An 18816-nucleotide genomic window follows, 5' to 3' on the forward strand; every position below is an offset into this window, starting at 1 on the left:
GTGAGAGGATGACACAAATGGAAGAACATTCCATGTTCGTGGATTGGACGAATCAATATCATCAAGATGTCCATTCTATCCAAGGCAATCTACATATTCAACACAATCACTGTCATACTACCAGCATCATTTTTCACAGCCCTAGAAAACTCAATACTTAAATTCATATGGAATCAAAAAAGAGTGTGAATAGCTAAAGCAATCCTCAGCAAAAAGAACAACACTAAAGACAGCACCCTTCCAGACCTCAAAGTGTACTACAAGGCTACAGTAACAAAGACAGCATGGTACTGGTGCAAAAATAGACACATAGAACAATGAAATAGGACCGAGAATCCAGAAGTAAAGCCAGAAACCATCAACCAATTCATCTTCGATGAAAACAAAAACAAATATTGGGGAAACCAACTACAGGAACAAAAACATACTTAGCAAAAGGTGCTGGGAAAACTGGCTAAACACAGACGAATGAAATTGGACCCCAAGCACACTGGGGCAGCCAGGGCTATGCAACCCTCCATGGGGTGAGCCTGGCAGGGAAGGTGTGTGGCTGTTTGTCTCCCCACAAGGAGTCAGCCTTGGTCACAGAGGCGTGCAGCAAGCCAGACAAGTTGCTTTAACAGCTGTTTCAGTGTTTGAGTCTGGAACCACAGAGGTGATGGAGAGAAGGGGGAGTACTGATGGAGCCTAGGGTCCAGCTAGAGCTCTGAGGAGAAGCACCAACTCGCTGTCCTTTTGATTTTCTTTCTCAGCCCTACCAGAGCCTGCAGTGTCCCAGACTCATACCAGACTCTAGCTGAGTATTCTTCATCCTTTCTTCCTACAAGTCCAGCCTGGAGGGGGTTTGAACAAGTTCATCTTAGAGGCCTGCCATGTTGCCCATCATGGTGGCAGACATTATGAGGTTGCTGTGCTCCATTTTGGAGAAGAGGAAAATGAAGGCAGCTGTCAAGCACTATGGGAGGGGTGCCCTGTTTACAAGGGCCCTGGCTTTCATTGGTGGCTTAGTGGGCGGCCATCCAGGACTAGCCATTATGGGGGCTTCCAGGGATCTATTAAGTGTCTGGATGACAAGTGGGCAGTTTAAGCCAGTTTCTAAGATCATAATGGAGCTGCCCTCTGCTGAGCAGTAGAAACTCTTTAATGAAGTCAATGCCATCATTAGGAGCCTGAGTGGACGGACACCATGCAGCAAAGCCCTGAAGCAGCAGCTGCTGGTGATGCTGATAAACTAGGCCACCAAGGAACTGTGGACTGAGATTCAGTATGGGGACTAGGTCATTTCTCTGGGAAGCAGCGTTTCTTCTAGATGATCCTATGACTCTTAACTGGTGACTAAGGAGTTGAGAGAAACCTGTGAATCCCCATAAGAAGTCTCCACATCGTCAGTGTATTACTGTAAGCTGGAGATGGTCTCATGTGGAGAGGTTACTGTTGTGTGTGTCATGTGCCAGAAGGTATTGATGAAGAAGCCGTATTTTTTTGGTTGTGTGCACTGATGGGCAGTGACAGCCTCTGACCAGTGAGATGCCAAGGCCTGTCTGCTGTAGGCTTTGGTGGTGGTCTTCTGAGTTCATTCCCTCACTTGGGTCTGCGGGAAGTTACCATGTTCAACTTTCTGACTACACCTCATTCTCCTTCAAGCAAGGCCTTCTCATCATGGGAAGATGATTCCTCTTCCAAGCACCTGTTACAAAACTGGATTCCCCATCAGGCCCTGAGATCTCAGGACCTTGGGTCCTATGCTAGAATCATGTTGACCTTGCCAGTGCATCCCCTTTCTCCCCAGTGACTTCTGAGTGGCTTCCTCAAGGAAGATGGTTGACTCATTGAGTGAAGCCACAAATCCAAGTGCACTTAGAGCTGTCTCCCCTGGCAGCATGCCTAGGCTCTCCCCATCCCACCCCCTCCTGCTTGTCCCATCTGAAAAATTGTAGTTCTTGAGTTATGTTTTTCAAATGAAACACTTTCAGTAAAAAGTCCAGGCATACCTCAGTGGTGTGGTTGGGTTTAGTTTAGACCACCATGATAAAGCGAATGTCACAATAGAGTGAATCACACATTTTTTCTGGTTTCCCAGTGCATATACAATTAGGTTTACAATATATTGTTGGTTGTCAAATGTGCAATACCATTATGTCTAAAAAAGTATATACCTTAATTTTTACTTCTTTTTATTTTTTTAATACATATTATTTATTTTAAAATTGTGGGGTGCAGTTAAGTGTTAGGTGTACAACTATGCATTGTGCAGGTACCCTTGTTGATGAGGTATGTCCCCCCATCCCCAGACAGATATTGACTACAATTAATCCCACCTCCCTTCCCCTCCCTGCCCCTCCCCAATCGTTTCCCTCCACTGTCAATCATTTTCTTATACTATTTCAATAGTTGTTCAAGGTCCACTTATGAGTGAGAACATGTGATACTCAGATCTTTGTTTCTGTGAGAGATCACTCAGTATTATAAACTCTAATTCCATCCAGGTTGCTGCGAAATTCATGATTTTGTTCTTCTTTATGGCTGCATAATATTCCATTGTGTATATGTACCACATTTTTTAAATCCAGTCCTCTTTTGATGGACAGCATGGTTGGTTCCATGATCTTGCTATTGTGAACAATGCTGCAATAAACATATGTGTGCAGGTATCTTTTTTATAGAGTGATTTGAGTTCTTCAGGGTATATTCCCAGTAGGGAGATTGCAGGGTCATATGGAAGGTCGATTTTTAGAGTTTTTTGGAATCGCCACACTGATTGTCACAGTGGCTCCACTAGTTTACACTCCCACCAACAATGTAGAAGTGTTCCCTTTTCACCACATCCTCTCCAGCATCTGTTATTTTTTGAGTTATTGATAATGGTCATTCTGACTGGAGTTAGGTGTAGTTTTAATTTGCATTTCCTTGATGACTAGTGAGGTTGAACATTTCTTCATGTATCTGTTGGTCACTCATATGTCTTCATTTGAGAAGTGTCTGTTCATGTCTTTTGCCCACTTTGTAATGGGGTTGTTTGTTTTTTTCTTTTCAGCATGCTTCAGTTCATTGTTGATCCTTGATGATAGGCCTTTGTCAGACATGGAGTTGGCAAATACTTTTTCCCAGTCTGTGGGCTGTCTCTCTGCTCTTGATGATTTCTTTGGCTTTGTAGAAGCTTGTCAGTTTAATGCGGTCCCACTTGTCTATCTTATCACTTATGGACTGTGCATTTCAGTTTTTGCTGAGGAATTGGATGCCAGTTCCAACTTCCATAATGTTGTGTCCTGCATTTTCTAAAACTCTTATGGTTTGAGGTTTTACATTTAGGTCTCTGATCCATTTAGAGTTAATTTTTGTGTATGGGGATAGATAGGAGTCTTGTTTGAATCTTCTGCATGTGGTCAGTCAGTTATCCCAGCACCATTTCCTGAATAGATAGTCCTCTCCCTAGTGGTGGGTGGTGGAGGCTTTGTCAAAGATGAGTTGGTTGAGAAATTGAAGTTTTGCTTCTGGAATCTCAATTCTATTCCATTGGTCTATATGCCTGTTCTTGTACCAATACCAAGCTCTTTTGATTACTGTAGCTTTATAGTAAAGTTTAAAGTCTTGTAGTGTGATACCTCCTGCTTTGTTTTTTTTGGTTTTTTGTTTTGTTTTGTTTTGTTTGATGAGGATTGTTCTGCCTATTCTTGGTCGTTTGTGTTTCCATATGAATTCCTGTATTGTTTTTTTATAGCTCTGAGAAGAATGTTGCTGGTAATTTGATGGGTATTGCATTAAATCTGTAGATTGCCTTAGGTAAGATGGACATTTTCACAATGTTGATTCTTCCAATCCATGAGCATGGGATATTTTTCCACTTGTTTGTGTCATCTTTGATTTTTTGAACAGTGTTTTGCAGTTTTCATTGTAAAGGTCTTTCATATATCTTGTTAGGAAGATGCCAATGTATTTCAATTTTTGTGGCTATTGTGAGTTGGATTATAATTTTTTTATTTGGATTTCTGTTTGTTTACTATTGGGGTAAAGAAATGCGATTGTCTTTTGCACATTTATTTTATATCCTGAGACTTTGCCAAAGTCCTTTATCAGAGCAAGGAGGTTTTTGACAGATTCTCTTGGGTTTTCAAGGTACACAATCATGTCATCTCCAAAGAGAGATAACTTGACTTCCTATTTTTCTGTTTGGATACCCCTGATTGCCTTCTCTTTTCTGATTGCTCTAGCCAGGACTTCCAATACTATATTGGACAGGAGGGGTGAGAGTGGGCATCCTTGTTTTGTTCCAGTTTTGGGGGAAATGGTTCCAATTTTTGTCTGTTTAGGAGTATGCTGGCTGTGGGTTTCTCATAGATGACTTTTACTATTTTGAGGTATGTTCCCCATATGCCTAGATGTTCGAGGGATTTTTATCAAGAAGTGGTGCTGGATTTTATCTAAAGCTTTTTCTGCATCTAATGATATAATCATGTGGTTTTTGTTTTGACATCTGTTGATGTATTCAATTACATTTATGATTTTACTTTTAAATTTATGTTGAACCAGTCTTGCACCCCAGGGATGAAGTCTACTTGGTCATGATGGATGATTTTTGAGATGTGTTGTTGAATCCGGTTTGCTATGATCTTGTTGAGAATTTTAGCATCTATGTTCATCAAAGATATTGGCCTGTCGTTCTCTTTCTTTATTGGGTCTTTACCTGGCTTGGGTATCAATGTGATGTTAGCTTCATGAAATGATTTGGGAAGAGTTCCATCTTTCTCAATCGCCTGGAATATTTTCAGTAGGATTGGTATCAGCTCCTCCTTAAATGTCTTATAGAATTCTGCTGGAAAGCCATCTGGTCCAGGTTTTTGTTTTTGTTTTTTTGTAGGTAGTTTTCTTATTTATATAGTCAATTTCCTTGATTGTTATTAGTCTATTTAGTGTCTCGATTTCTTCTTGGTTCAACCTAGGAAGGTTGTGTGATGTCAGAATGTCCTCCATTTCCTTAAGGTTTTCAAGTTTGTTTCCATACAAGTGTACATAGCAGTCTCTAATGATCTTTTGTATTTCTTCAGGATCGGATGTGATTTCACCTTTTGTATCTGATTGTGTTTATTTGGGATTTTTCTCTCTTTTTCTTGGTCAGTCTAGCTAGGGGACCATCGATTTTGTGTATCCTTTCAAAGAACCAGCTTTTTGATTCATTGATTTTTTTTTTTATCTTTTTGTCCTTTATGTCCTGGATTTGGGCTTCTATTTTGGTGATCTGGATTCTTCTGTTGAAGTTAGTGTTTTGGTGGTCTTGCTTTTCCAGCTTCCTTAGGTGACTTGTTAGGCTGTTAATTTGTGATCCTTCCATTTTCTTCATGTGCATTTGTAGAGATATGAATTCCCCTCTTACTACAGCTCTCATGGCATCCCAGAGATTTTGGTCAGATGTTTCTTCATTTTCATTTGTTTCCAGGTATCTTTTAATCTCTGTTTTGATTTCATCATCAATGCAGGAGTTGTTTAGCATCATGTTGTTTAGTACCCATGCCTTTGTGGGTTTGGGGGGAACCTTGTTGGTGTTAATGTTTATTTTTATTTCACTTTGGTCTGAGAAGGTCCATGACAAAATTTCAATCTTTTGAAATTTGTTTATGCTTGATTTATGGTCAAGTATGTGGATGATCTTAGAGTATGTTCCATGTGGTGATGAGTAGAATGTATATTCTGTGGTCATTGGGGGGAGTGTTCTGTAGGTATCAGTTAAGTCCATTTGGTCTAGAGTCACATTGAGGTTCTAGATCTCATTCCTGGTTTTTCGTCCTGATGATTTGTCTAGGATTGTGAGTGGGGTATTAAAGTCCCCAGCTATGATAGTGTTAGAGTCCATATCTTTTTTGAGTTTAACTAGAAGCTGCTTTATGAAAACTGGCACTCCTATGTTGGGTGGATATATGTTTAGGATGGATATTTCTTGTTGATGAATTGAACCTTTTATCATTATGTAGTGGCCTTCTGTATCTTTTTAAATTTTTGATAGCTTAAAGGGTATCTTGTCTGAGATTAAGATCATGACTCCTCTTTTCTTTTGTGTTCTGTTTGCCTGAATATTTGTTTCCCGTCCTCTTACTTTGAGTCTGTGAGTGTCCTTTCTAGTGAGATGAGTCTCTTGAAGGCAGTATATTGTTTCCCGGTGATATTTTATCCATTTTGCCATTCTATGTCTTTTCAGTGGTGCATTTAGTCCATTCACAATTGGGCTAATTATTGAAATGTGAGCATTGATCCCGATCATAAGGTTCTTACAAAGTTGTTGTTGTTGTTGCTGTTTGTTTGTTGTCTTTCTTTTGGTTTTGGGTTGGTTCATGTGTGTTTTTAATCTTTTTCCTGTACTCTTGTGAAGAAAGTTGTTGTTCTTTTTTTCTTCTCTTCTGTGTTCAATACTTTCTTAAATGTTTCTTGTAGAGGTGATCTGGTGGCAGCGTAACTTCTTAGGGATTGAATATCTGGGAAAGATTTTAATTCTCCCTCACTGATGAAACTTAGCTTGGCTGGGTAGGTTATTCTTGGTTGAAATTGTTTCTTTTAGAACTTTGAAGTTGGGCTCCAAGCTCTCCTAGCTTGAAGAGTTTCTGTAGATAAATCTGCTGCTATTCTAGTTGGTCTTCCATGGTAGGTAATCTGACCTTTTTCTTTTGCTGCCTTTAGGATTTTTTCTTTTATACCTACTTTGTTTAGGCGAATTGTTATGTGTCTGGGAGTTGGTCTTCTCTTGTGTTTGAATTTTCACAACACTGATGAGATGAGGGAAGTTTTCTTGAATAATCTCATAGAATGTTTGTTCCAGTGTGGTCTCTGTCTCGCTTTCTACCACAGGAAGTCCAATTACTCTTAGGTTTGATCTTCTGAAATAATCACTCATCTCTTGAAGGTTTTCTATGTTTTTGACAGCTTGGGTTAGTTCTATATTTTGGTCCTCAAGCTCTGAGATTCTTTCTTCTGCTTGGCTAATTCTGCTTTCCATGCTTATCAGTTTGTTATTTATTTCATTCACAGTATTCTTTACTACTGTTATCTCAGTTACCAATTCCTTCCTAGTGTCCTCTTGTCTCTCCTCAATTCTTTTTAATCTCTCCATTAATGTCTTGATATCTGAGTTTGTAGTTTGAGCCCAGTCATTCTGGGGGCTCTTCATTGTTGCATTCCAAAGTCAGTTTTCTCAGTGTCTGTCCTCCCAGGGGTCTTGGAGAGACCCATATTCTTCTTTTGTTTTTTCTTCATTTGTGTAGATTTTTCTCTCTCTCCCTTTCCCTCCCTTTCTTTTATTCTGTTTTTCAGGAAATGTGGCATTGCTTTTACTTCTTTTTGGTCAATATCCTGTTCTTCCTTATGAGCATCCTCTGGCCTTGGTCACTTTTGAGGCTGGACTGTGGGCTGGGGCTGTACTTTTTGAAGTTTTGAGATTTAATTGAGGGGGGAGCTGTGATCAGAATCTATTTGCAAATCCCAGTATCCACCAACAGGTGTATGGGCACACTGGAACCCACTTCGCACTGCCTTACAATCTGTCCATGCAGTGGGGTTTAGGTTTGCTCCTTGGCACAAAAGGAGGTAAGAAAAAGGAAAATAATGGGAGAAGGGGGGTCAAGTGGAAGTTGGAGAGAGGAAAGAGTAAGAGGAAAAATAGGCATACATGCCAACTAACAAATGAAAAGAGACACAAGGCCAGAAAAGAATAAAAAACAAAGTTCCCTAAAGCATACTGGTAATCACACAAAGACAGTCCAATAAAATCTTGCCTTTTGATGTGCTTTTCCCCAACAAAAACAAGTAGTCTAACTCAAAAAGCAAACAAAAGTGAGCAAAAGAAACAGTCAAAACAATGAAATCAAAATTAGAAACCAGACTAGCCCTGGAGTCTTTCCTGAGTGTCTAAAGTCTCTTCAACTCTGATCTCTAGCCTCTCCCTTTTGCAGGCAGATAGATTTACTTATAGGTTGAGTTGGTTCCCTTGGCTTGCTGCCTGAGAGGTCTGCCACAGGACTGAGTTGCCTGTTTCTGATTCAGCATAGGGGAGGGCCTTTTGTCTCCTGTTTGGTGAGGTTAGTTTAGAAATGAAGGTGGAGGCTGCTTGTAGATGGGTGGGGCCATGTGAATCTCTGCCTGGAAAATGGCTGTGGTGGGCGGCTCCTCTTTTGCCAATCCTTTCTCTCCACTTGTCCTTTCTCTCCACTCATCTGATCTGTGGATAATCCCCTATGACAGGCTGTGGTGATGTGTGTCTGGTGACAGGCACTGGTAATCAAGAATATAGCTGGGTACTACATTTGGTGTGCTGCTGGCACTTGGGGTGGAGTAGGGAGCAGGGAATTCCCAGGGCTGGAGCCAGGAATTTCGTGGACCAGAGCCAAGAGCCGAGAGCAGCTTTTCTGCACTGAGTAGCAAACAGCAGAGGCCATAGTGCAACAAAGGCTGTTTGCTGTTTGGGACTGGCTAGAGTAGCCACCCCCTGTGTTGGCAGCATCTGTGGGGGCGCATGGAACTGTCTTCAGTAGTCACCTTTTGTGGAGATTGTCACAAAAGGTGTCGCCATCTTAAACCGGAAGTCTACCTTAATTTTTAAAAAAAACCTTTGGGGACGATGGTGGCTGAGCCAGTCAGACCATGCGAGACCCAGTGTGAGTGAGTGAGTGTACGGAAAATTTTGTGTACTTGCTGGTGAGTGATTAGGCATGTGAGTGGCTGACTGAATGAGGATTAGGTAGCTAGCAGCCAAGGCTTTCCTGGTGCAGTGGCTGGTGCTGCAGCTGCTCAGCATGGACCCTAGCAATTTTCAGGATGCAGAAGCCAAGCACCATTTAAAAAAAATCAGCAAAACTCTTTCTGGGAAGAAAAAGCTGGGAGAGACTGACTAAGTAGGAGCTCATGAGCAAGTGGCCAGGGCCCTCCTCATGCAGCAGCTGGTGCTGCAGCTTCTCTGCTTGGTCCCTGGCACTTCCCAGGTCACAGAAGTTGAGTGTCATTTTTTTATAAACAGATAAAAGTTTTCCTCTGAAGAAACAGTGGGGAGAGACTACAGGCTCCAGGCTTTGCCTCACCACTGCAGTAGGAGAGACTGTTGGTTCCAGGCATTGTTTCATCAATTCAGTGCCTGGCCAGACACTGGCTGCAGGGGCTGTGGAGGGATCCCAAAGGCAAAGTCCCACCAGAGAGGTCAGGAGAGGTACCCCACCAGGATCTTGAAGGCAGGGCAGGAAAGTGCTCCAACTTGCTCACCATGGAGAAACAGACCTGATCTCTGTGACTGGTGGATCAACAATTCAGAGATAGATCATGACACAGAGGGAATATCCTGAAAGCACAGATGTCTGTGGGACTTGATGAGTGCTGAGTCCCAAGAATCCCACCCATACCCTGATCCAGCTACAGGACAAAGGGTGTGGAAAAGGAGGAGGAAAAACTTCAAAGAGATAAGTGGTAAGTCTGGGGCTGACCCAAATGCCCCCCTACCCGGATATCCTCTGAACATAAAACCCACACAGCTGGGCCAAGACTAAGAGGGACAAATCCAGGCAAAGCCTGGACATCAGTCACAATAGGAGAACTCCATTCAAGGATAGGCCTGGCTGAGGTACCCCCAACAACTATATACCTGAGAAAGAGATAATCCTGAACCTCCCCACAAGAGAGTAGGAAGGGGAGGACTTTAGCTCCACCCACCCCCACTTTCCCTCCTCATTCCCTGCACTGGATACTGGGGAGAAAGTGAGTAGGAAGGGGAGGACTGCAACTCCACCCACCCACACTGCCCCTCCTTCTTCCCTGCTCTGGACACCAGGGGGAGGGTGAAAGAGGTGGAAGCTCTGTAGGAAAGAGCAGACGAGAGTAACAATTACAAAACCTGCCACAAGAGGGCAGGGTTTTTTTTTTTTAATTTGTTAAAATTTTTTGCCTGTTTGTTAGTTCATATATTTTTAAAATATTTTTCCTTTGTGCATGAGGGTTTGATCTGCAACTCCTCCTTTTTTTTCTTTTTCTTTTTCTTTCTTCTTTTGTTTTTTGTTTTCTGTTTATGTGTGTATGTGAATGATTGGTCTTGCAGTTTTTTTGTGGCTGTTGGTTTGTTTTTGCTCCTTTGTTCTTCTCTCTTTTTTATTTTTATTTTTTTAGTTTAAGGCATGTGCCAATATATGTGTGAAGGTTCAATGTGAATTCCTTTGATTTTGGGGGGGATGTTTTTGTTTGTCTTTTATTCCAGTCTTTCTGTTTTTCTTCTCCATTCATACTGTGCTAGGTGTGTGTGTGTGTGTGTGTGTGTGTGTGTGTGTGTGTGTGCATGTGCATGCATGCACATTTACTTTTACTGGGTTTTTTTGTTGTTGTTTGTTTTCTTTCACTTTGTAGTTATTCCAGTTTGTTTGGGGGTGTACGTGTATGTCTGTGCGGTGTGTGTGTGTGTGTGTGTGTGTGTGTGTGTGTGTGTAATTGTTTTTTTCTTTTGTTTCTGCTTTTTTTGTTCTCTATTTTTTCTTTTTCTTTTTAATTCTTGTCAATCATATTTCATTCTATTTTTCTTCTCATTGCTGTCACTGTATCTTGGATTCAGGGGGTACACACACATACCCAGTGCATTATCATATAGAGTGGTAGAGGGTGTGAGTCTTGGGGAACACATACCACAATCAGTGGACATTTTAATTTGCAAGTAGTATCTGAATACTAATGCTCCATCCCCTACCTTATTCAACTTTCAAAAATGACAAGAGACAACAAAGCTTCCCACCCACAGTCCTATTTCAAAACAGAACAAATCAGAGCTTGGATCAGGGAAGAATAAAGAACTAAGAAAACAGGTAATTTCAAGTGTAACAAAGAGAATACTCCTGAAAAACCAGACCTTGGAGCCCAAACAATGGAAGTCATCAAAGACTAGCCCAGAATATGACAGGGATTAAGGAATGAAAGGAAAGAGTGAATAAGACTAAAGAAAGACAAGATGCAACACAGAAAGAACTTGCAACAGAGGTTTTGGCAGAAAAAGTTCATCCTGGAAACAAATACCAAGATGACAAGCATGGAAAGCAGAATTAAACAAGCTGAAGAAAGAATCTCAGAACTTGAAGACCAGAACATGGAATCAACCTGATCTATAAAAAAAACTTAGAAAGAACAAAGTCTATAAGAGATGTTTGATTATGTCAAGAGGTCAAGCTTATGCCTGATTGGTATTCTAGAAGCAGAAAAGGATATGGAAAAGACCTTGGAGCAAGTATTGCAGGAAGTAACCAAAAAAAACTTTCCCCATCTCATCAGATATGTGACCAGTCAAACATAAGAGATACAGAGAAACCCCACAAGACATCAAATGAGAACACCAACCCCTAGACACATAGTAATTCACCTCCACAAAGGAGGTACAAAAGAAAAAATACTAAAGGTAGCAAGAGAGAAAGATCAGACTATCTACCAGGGGAAACCAATCAGAATAGCAGCAGACTTATTGGCAGAAACACTACAAGGAAGAAGGGACTGGAGTCCTACATACAAAGTCCTCAAAGATAAACAATTTCAACCAAGAATTTCCTACACAGCCAAACTCAGCTTCATCAGTGATGGAGAATTAAAATCTTTCCCAGACATCCAATTCCTAAGAGATTATGCAGCTTCCAGACCAGTTATATAGGAGACACTTAAAAAGGTATTAAGCACAGAAGAAAGAACAAAAAAGAGTGACCACACACTACCCAAGAGAACAGCACAACACAGAATCAACAGATAATACAGTGCAACAACAAACTTGAAAACACACATACATCAACCCTAAAGCCCCCCCCAAAAAGCAAGCAAACAAAGAAAAAACTTTATAAGAACCTCATAACAGGAATAAACAATCACATTTCAATAATAAGACTGAAAGTGAATGGACTAAATGCTCCACTGAAAAGGCACTCAATGGAAAACTGGGTAAGAAACCATGACCCAATTATTTGCTACAACCAGAAAATTCATCTCAACACAAGGGACACACAGACTGAAAGTTAAAGGATGGAAAATGAGTTTCCAAGCAAATGGATCACAAAAGAAGGTAGAAGTTGCGATCTTAATATCAAACAAAGCAACCATTAAGCTATCAAAAATTTAAAAAGGCATAAAAGGACACCATATAATGATAAAATGTTCAATCCATCAACAAGAAATAGCCATCCTAAACATATATGGAGACAACACAGGAGCACCAGCATTTATAAAGGAACACTAAGTAAACTAAAAAAAGATATTGACTCTAACACTATTATAGCAGGGGACTTGAATAGTCCACTAACATCCCTATAGATAATCATGGCAAAAAATCAACAAAGAGATCCAGAACCTAAACTTGACACTCGACCAAATGAACTTCATAGATACCTACAGATTATTCCAACCAACCACGACAGAATATACATTCTACTCATCACCACATGGAACGTACTCCAAGATCAATCATATCCTTGACCATAAATCAAGCAAAAACAAATTCCATAAGGTTAAAATCTTGCCATGCACCTTCTCAGATCACAGTGGAATAAAAATAAATATCAACACCAACAAAATCCCCCCACGCCCACAAAGATATGACCACTAAACAGCATGATGCTGAACAACTACTTGATCAACACTGAAATCAAAACAGAAATTAAAAGATACCTTGAAACAAGTGAAAATGAAGAAACATCTTACCAAAACATCTGGGGTGTCATGAAGACAGTGCTAAGCAGGGAATTTATATCTCTATGCACATACATCAATAAAATGGAAAGATCACAAGTGGAGAGCCTAACAAATCACCCAAAGGATCCCAAAAGAGAAGACCACCAAAATCCTAACTTTAGCAGAAGTATCCAAATCACCAAAATACGAGCCCATATACAAAACATAGAAGACAAAAATATAATAGAAAACATCAACAAAACAAAAAATCGAGTTATTTGAAAGAATTAACAAGATTGATGGACCACTAGCCAGAATGAAGAAGAAAAAAAGGGATAAAGCCCAAATAAACACAATTAGAAATACAAAAGATCAAATCACAACTGACCCCAAAGAAATACAAAAGATTATCAGAGATTACTATGTACACCTATATGGAAACAAACTTCATAACCTAAATGAAATGGAGGACTTTCTGATATCAAACAATCTCACCAGGTTGAAACAGGAAGACACTGAGACACCAAAAAGAGCAATAACAACCCAGGAAATAGACTCTGTCATACAAAAACTACCTACAAAAAAAAGGCCTGGACCAGACGACTTTCCGGAAGAATTCTACAAAACGTACAAGGAGGAGTTGATACCAATCCTACTGAAAATATTCCAGGCAATTGAGAAAGATGGAATTCTCCCCAAATCATTTTAGGAAGCTAACATCACACTGATACCCAAACTGGGCAAAAGAGCCAACAAAAAAAGAGACCTACAGGCCAATATCCTTTATGAACATAGATGCAAACATCCTCAACAAGACTCTAGAAAATTGGATCCAAACACACAAATCAAAAATCATGCACCATGGCCAAGCAGGCTTTATGCTCAGGATACAGGGCTGGTTCAACATTTGCAAGACCATAAATGTCATTAAATACACCAACAGATGTAAAAACAAGAGCCACATGATTATATCATTAGATGCAAAAAAAGTTTTTGATAAAAATCCAGCATCCTGTTTTTTTTTTTTTTTTTGAGTTGGAGTCTCACTCTGTCGTCCAGAGTGGAGTGCAGTGGCTGCTCCCAGCCACTGCAGCCTCGACCTGCTGGGCTCCGGCAATCCTTCCACATCAGCCTTCCAAGTAGCCGGAATTACAGGCGTGCACTACCACGCCCGGCTAATTTTTTGATTAATTGTAGAGATGAGGTCTCGCCTGCCCAGGCAGGTCTCGAACCCGTGGGCTCAGGCAATCCACTCACCTCAGCCTCCCTAAGGTGCGGGATTACAGGCTGAGCCACCGAGCCTGGCCAGCATCCTTTCTTGATAAAAGACCTCAAACACCTAGGTATAGAAGAAACGTACCTCAAAATAGTAAATGCCATCTACAATAATCTCACTGCTAGCATATTGGTAAATGGACAGAAATTGGAAACATTTTCCCTAAAATCTGGAACAAGATAAGGCTGCCCACTCTCACCTCTCTTGTTCAACTTTGTGTTGGAAGTCCTAGCATGGGCAATTAGACAAGAGAAGGAAATCAGGGGTATCCACATAGAAAAAGAGTAAGTCAAGTTATCCCTCTTAGCTGATGATATGATCCTATACCTCGAAAATCCAAAAGAATCTGTCAAAAACCTGCTTTCACTATTAAAGGACTTTGGCAAAGTCTCAGGGTACAAAATAAATGTGCAAAAGACAGTTGCATTCCTATATACCAACAACAAGCAGGCAGACACCCCAAAAAAGAGCACAATTTCATTCGCAATAGCCACAAAAAAGTGAAATACTTTGGCATCCTTCCTATCCAGAGAATTGAAAGACCTTTACAATAAGAACTACAAAACACTGCTCAAAGAAATCCAAGAAGACACAAACAAATGGAAAAATATTCCATGCTCATGGATAGGAAGAATCTACATTGTTAAGATATCCATCCTACCAAATCTTCTCAAACATTATTCTTCTCAAACCAGGAAATGACAATACAGAAATTCATATGGGAACATAAATGACCCTGAATAGCCAAGACAATTCTTAGCAAAAGAAACAAAGCAGGAGGTATCATACTTCCAGACTTCAAACTTTACTATAAGGCGAGAGTAATCAAAACAGCCTTGTATTGGTACAAGAGCAGGCATATAGATCAATGGAACAGGATAGAGATTCTGGAAGCAAGGCCTCAATTTCTCAACTAGCTCATCTTTGACAAAGCCTCCAGCAACAACCACTGGGGAGCGGAGAAAATATTCAGTAAATGGTGCTGGGAAAACTGGCTGATCACATGCACAAGCTTGAAACAGGACCCCTACCTATCATCATACACAAAGAATAACCGCAAATGGATCAAAGAACTAAACATAAAACCTCAAACTATAAGAATCTTAGAAAATGCAGGAGACACCCTTATGGAAATTGGAACTGGCAACCATTTCCTAATCAAAACCCTAAGTGCCCATACCATAAGAAATAAGATAGACAAGTGGGACCTCATGAAACTGACGAGCTTCTGCAAAGCAAAAGAAACCATCAAGAGAAAAGGGAGACAACCCACAGAATGGGAAAAATATTTGCCAACTGTATATCTGACAAAGGCCTAACATCTAGGATCTACAAGGAACTCAAACATGCTGAAAGGAAAGAAACAGCTTCATTCAAAACTGGGCAAAAGACGTGAATAGACACTTCTCAAAAGAAGACATATGGGCAGCCAACAAACACATGAAAAAGTGCTCAGCCTCATTCATCATCAGAGAAGTGTAAATCAAAACCACATTTAGATACCACCTAATCACAATAAGAATGGCCATCATTAATAAAACAAAAACAACAGATGCTGGCAAGGATGTGGAGAAAAAGGAACTCTTCTACACTGCTGGTGGGAATGAAAACTAGTGCAACCTCTTTGGAAGGCAGTGTGGCGATTTCTGAAAGAACTAGAAATTGACCTTCCATATTACACAGTAATCCCTCTGTTAGGAATATACTCAAAGGAATTCAAATCATTCTATGAAAAAGATACCTGCACATGCATGTTTGTTGCAACTCTATTCACAATAGCAAAAACATGGAACTAACCATGCTGCCCGTCAAAGCTGGACTGGCTAAAAAAAATGTGTTGCATATGCACAATGGAATATTATGCAGCCATAAAAAAGGACAAACATATGGACTTCGCAGCAACTTGGATGGTTAGAGACTCTCATACTCAGTGATCTATCACAGAAACCTAGAGCAGAATACCCTATGTTCTTACTCATAAGTGGACCTAGCAATTATCATGGTGCTGTAAGAAAGGGATTGACAATGTTGAGAGACTGCCAAGAGAGCGGGGTGGGATTGGCAGTTGAGGGAAACTGCCAGGGAAGGGAGAAGAACACTTCATCAACTAGGGTACCTGCATAATCAACATTTGTATACCTAACCCTGAATTGTACTCCACATCTTTAACATTTTAAAATGTTCTAAAAATAATAAAATAAAATACCTCTTAACCTCTTCTGCATAATAAACATGGAGTTTCAATCTCTGTTTTATAGGCATCAGAATGTCAGAGTAATCAATTCTGATATCACCAAAAGTTATGGAGCTTACATTTGTTGCAAGGTCATACACAATATTTTATAAACCCTACAATATATCTGGAGAAATTCACCTTTAATACTTGTTATCAGGCAGCAAAAAGCAGATCTGTCCTTTTATATAACACAACTAGTTCTACACGGAAAATATATATTCTAGAAATAGTTTCTCTTCTTTTTTGATGTGACTAGTTCATACCTCAGTAAGATACTGAGATACCTTTGAGGAATTTTTATAATACAACAGAATGAATTGGCTCAGAATGGCTCAAGAAATTAGGGCCCTTGAAAAATGGAAAAAGGAAATAAAGCAAAGCCAAGATATGATTAATACCAAGACAAACTAAAATTCTAAACAATTATTATATGTGGGCTGTGCATTTTGTTCTGAACTTCCTAGTAGTCAAAAAAATAAACATAATCAGTTGTATGATTCACACTACCTGTGCAAGAGAAAATACATAAAACCTTGAGAGAATTTTCTTCCAAATTTCTGTCCTCAAAGTCCAGACTATGTGAAATGGAAAAAAATAATTTGTAAATTTAATTCTATTTCTACATCTTGTGGTTTAAGAAAATTCTACATGCATACATCTTCCCGGCCACTGAACTTGCTGACCCAATAGCAGAACAAGCTAGAAGACTGGATATTAGACAGTTGTTTTGTGAAGCAAGTGCTTGTTTCTCGTGGAAACTCAGCTTTTATTCTTTAATAATATGTCATATAACCTGATAGCATTTGATTAAGAATGTGCAATCTGAAAACTAACAGGTATAACTAGCAGTTTTGACCTGTTGACTTGTTTTACTTTTTTGGGCACCAATTTTATCATTTGCATCTTATATCACACCATAAAATATATGAGGTAAAAATTGACAGAATTGAAGAGAGAAAGAGACAGTTTTAAAATTGTAGTTGGAGACTCTAGTATTCTACTGTCTGTAATGGATAAAACAAACTGACAGAAGAAACACATGACTTAAACAGCACAACAAACCAAGTAAATCTAATAGGAACATAAAAAACAATCCACTGAACAACTGCAGTCTATATATTCTTCTAAAGTACACATGGGACATTTTCCAGGATAGAACATATGATAGGCCACAAACTAAGTGGCCACAATAGAGTTAAATTTACAGATATTATATAAAGTCTCTACTTTGAGAATAATGGAATGAAGTTAGAAATCAATAACAGAAGAACACTATAACTCAAAAATTTAAAAATTTGTAAAAACTAAACAACACACTCTTGAATAAAAAAAAAAGAAAATTAGAAAATACTTTCAGATGAATGAAAATGAAAAACGACAATATACCACAAGATATGGTGAAAACAGTACTAAGGTGGGAATCCACAGTTATAAATGCTTACATTAAAACACAAGAATGATGTCAAATCAACAGCCTAACTTTGCAACTAACAACTTAAAAAGCTAGAAAAATAAGTACAAACTGAACTCAAAGCTGTCTGAAGGAAAAAAATAATAAAGATTAGCAGAGGAAAAATATTCAAAAATATAAATGAATAAAACTGACTTAAGAAGACATAAAAAGTACAAAGAGTTCTAGCATCATAAGTATTTGAATGTTTTTACTGATGGAGTCAGGAAACTACAGGCTGGCTCCCTATATTTGTGAATAATATTTTCCTGGAACACAGTCATGCCTCTTTGTTTACATAGTCTCAATGGCTGCTGTCACACTACTCTTGCAACAGAGACTATATGGCCCAAAAGTCAAAAATAGTTATAATTTGGCTTTTAAAAAGAATTTGCAAACCCCTTCTCTATGAAGGGGTTTGTTTATAAATAAACATATAGTTTGTTTATAAATAAACATATAGATAGATAGATAGATAGATAAACACCCACAAAGAGGACATTAAAGAGAATAAATTACTATCTATAACTATGACAAAATACATTCAGTAATATCGAATTAATAATTTTTTGAAAAGTTAACGTACTTGGAATGAAAAGGAATTTCTTTAACAATGATAGCAATCATTAAACTTAATAGTAAAATTTGGAGAAGTATTCCATTAAATGAAACTAAGAATACAATCATGCCTACTATTATAACTTCAATTTAACATTAGATGTTCTGGCTTGCATAATAAGACAGGAAAATGAGTAAGAAATATAAGAGTTGACAGAGTATCCAGAAGGAATCAACCTTGCTGACACCTTGACTTTAAGCTTCTATTCTTCAGAACTGTGAGAAAATAAATATCTGTTGCTTTAAGCCCTCATAAAAGAATATAATAGAAGAAAGAAGAAATCAAAATGTCATTCGCTCCAGCTACTACTATTCATTTAAAAAACACAGAACAGTCTCAAATTATATGGTTTTATTATGCCCAGTAAAATTAAATAAAATAGGTGTAAGAGCAATCTTCACAAAACATAAATTTCATTTCTATCCACCAGTAAGTTCATAAATGTAATAGTTGAAAAACGAGATTATGCTCATCCAAAAAAATCCAGACCCAAAAGTACACATACTGTATTATTCCATATTCATGAAATTCTAGGACAGGCAAACCTAATCTATAATGACATAAAGTGAATCAGTGGTTTCCTGTGATCT

Source organism: Carlito syrichta, unplaced genomic scaffold, assembly GCF_000164805.1.
Source record: "Carlito syrichta isolate Samal-C Ts95f unplaced genomic scaffold, Tarsius_syrichta-2.0.1 Scaffold303076, whole genome shotgun sequence".
Lineage (NCBI taxonomy): Eukaryota > Metazoa > Chordata > Mammalia > Primates > Tarsiidae > Carlito > Carlito syrichta.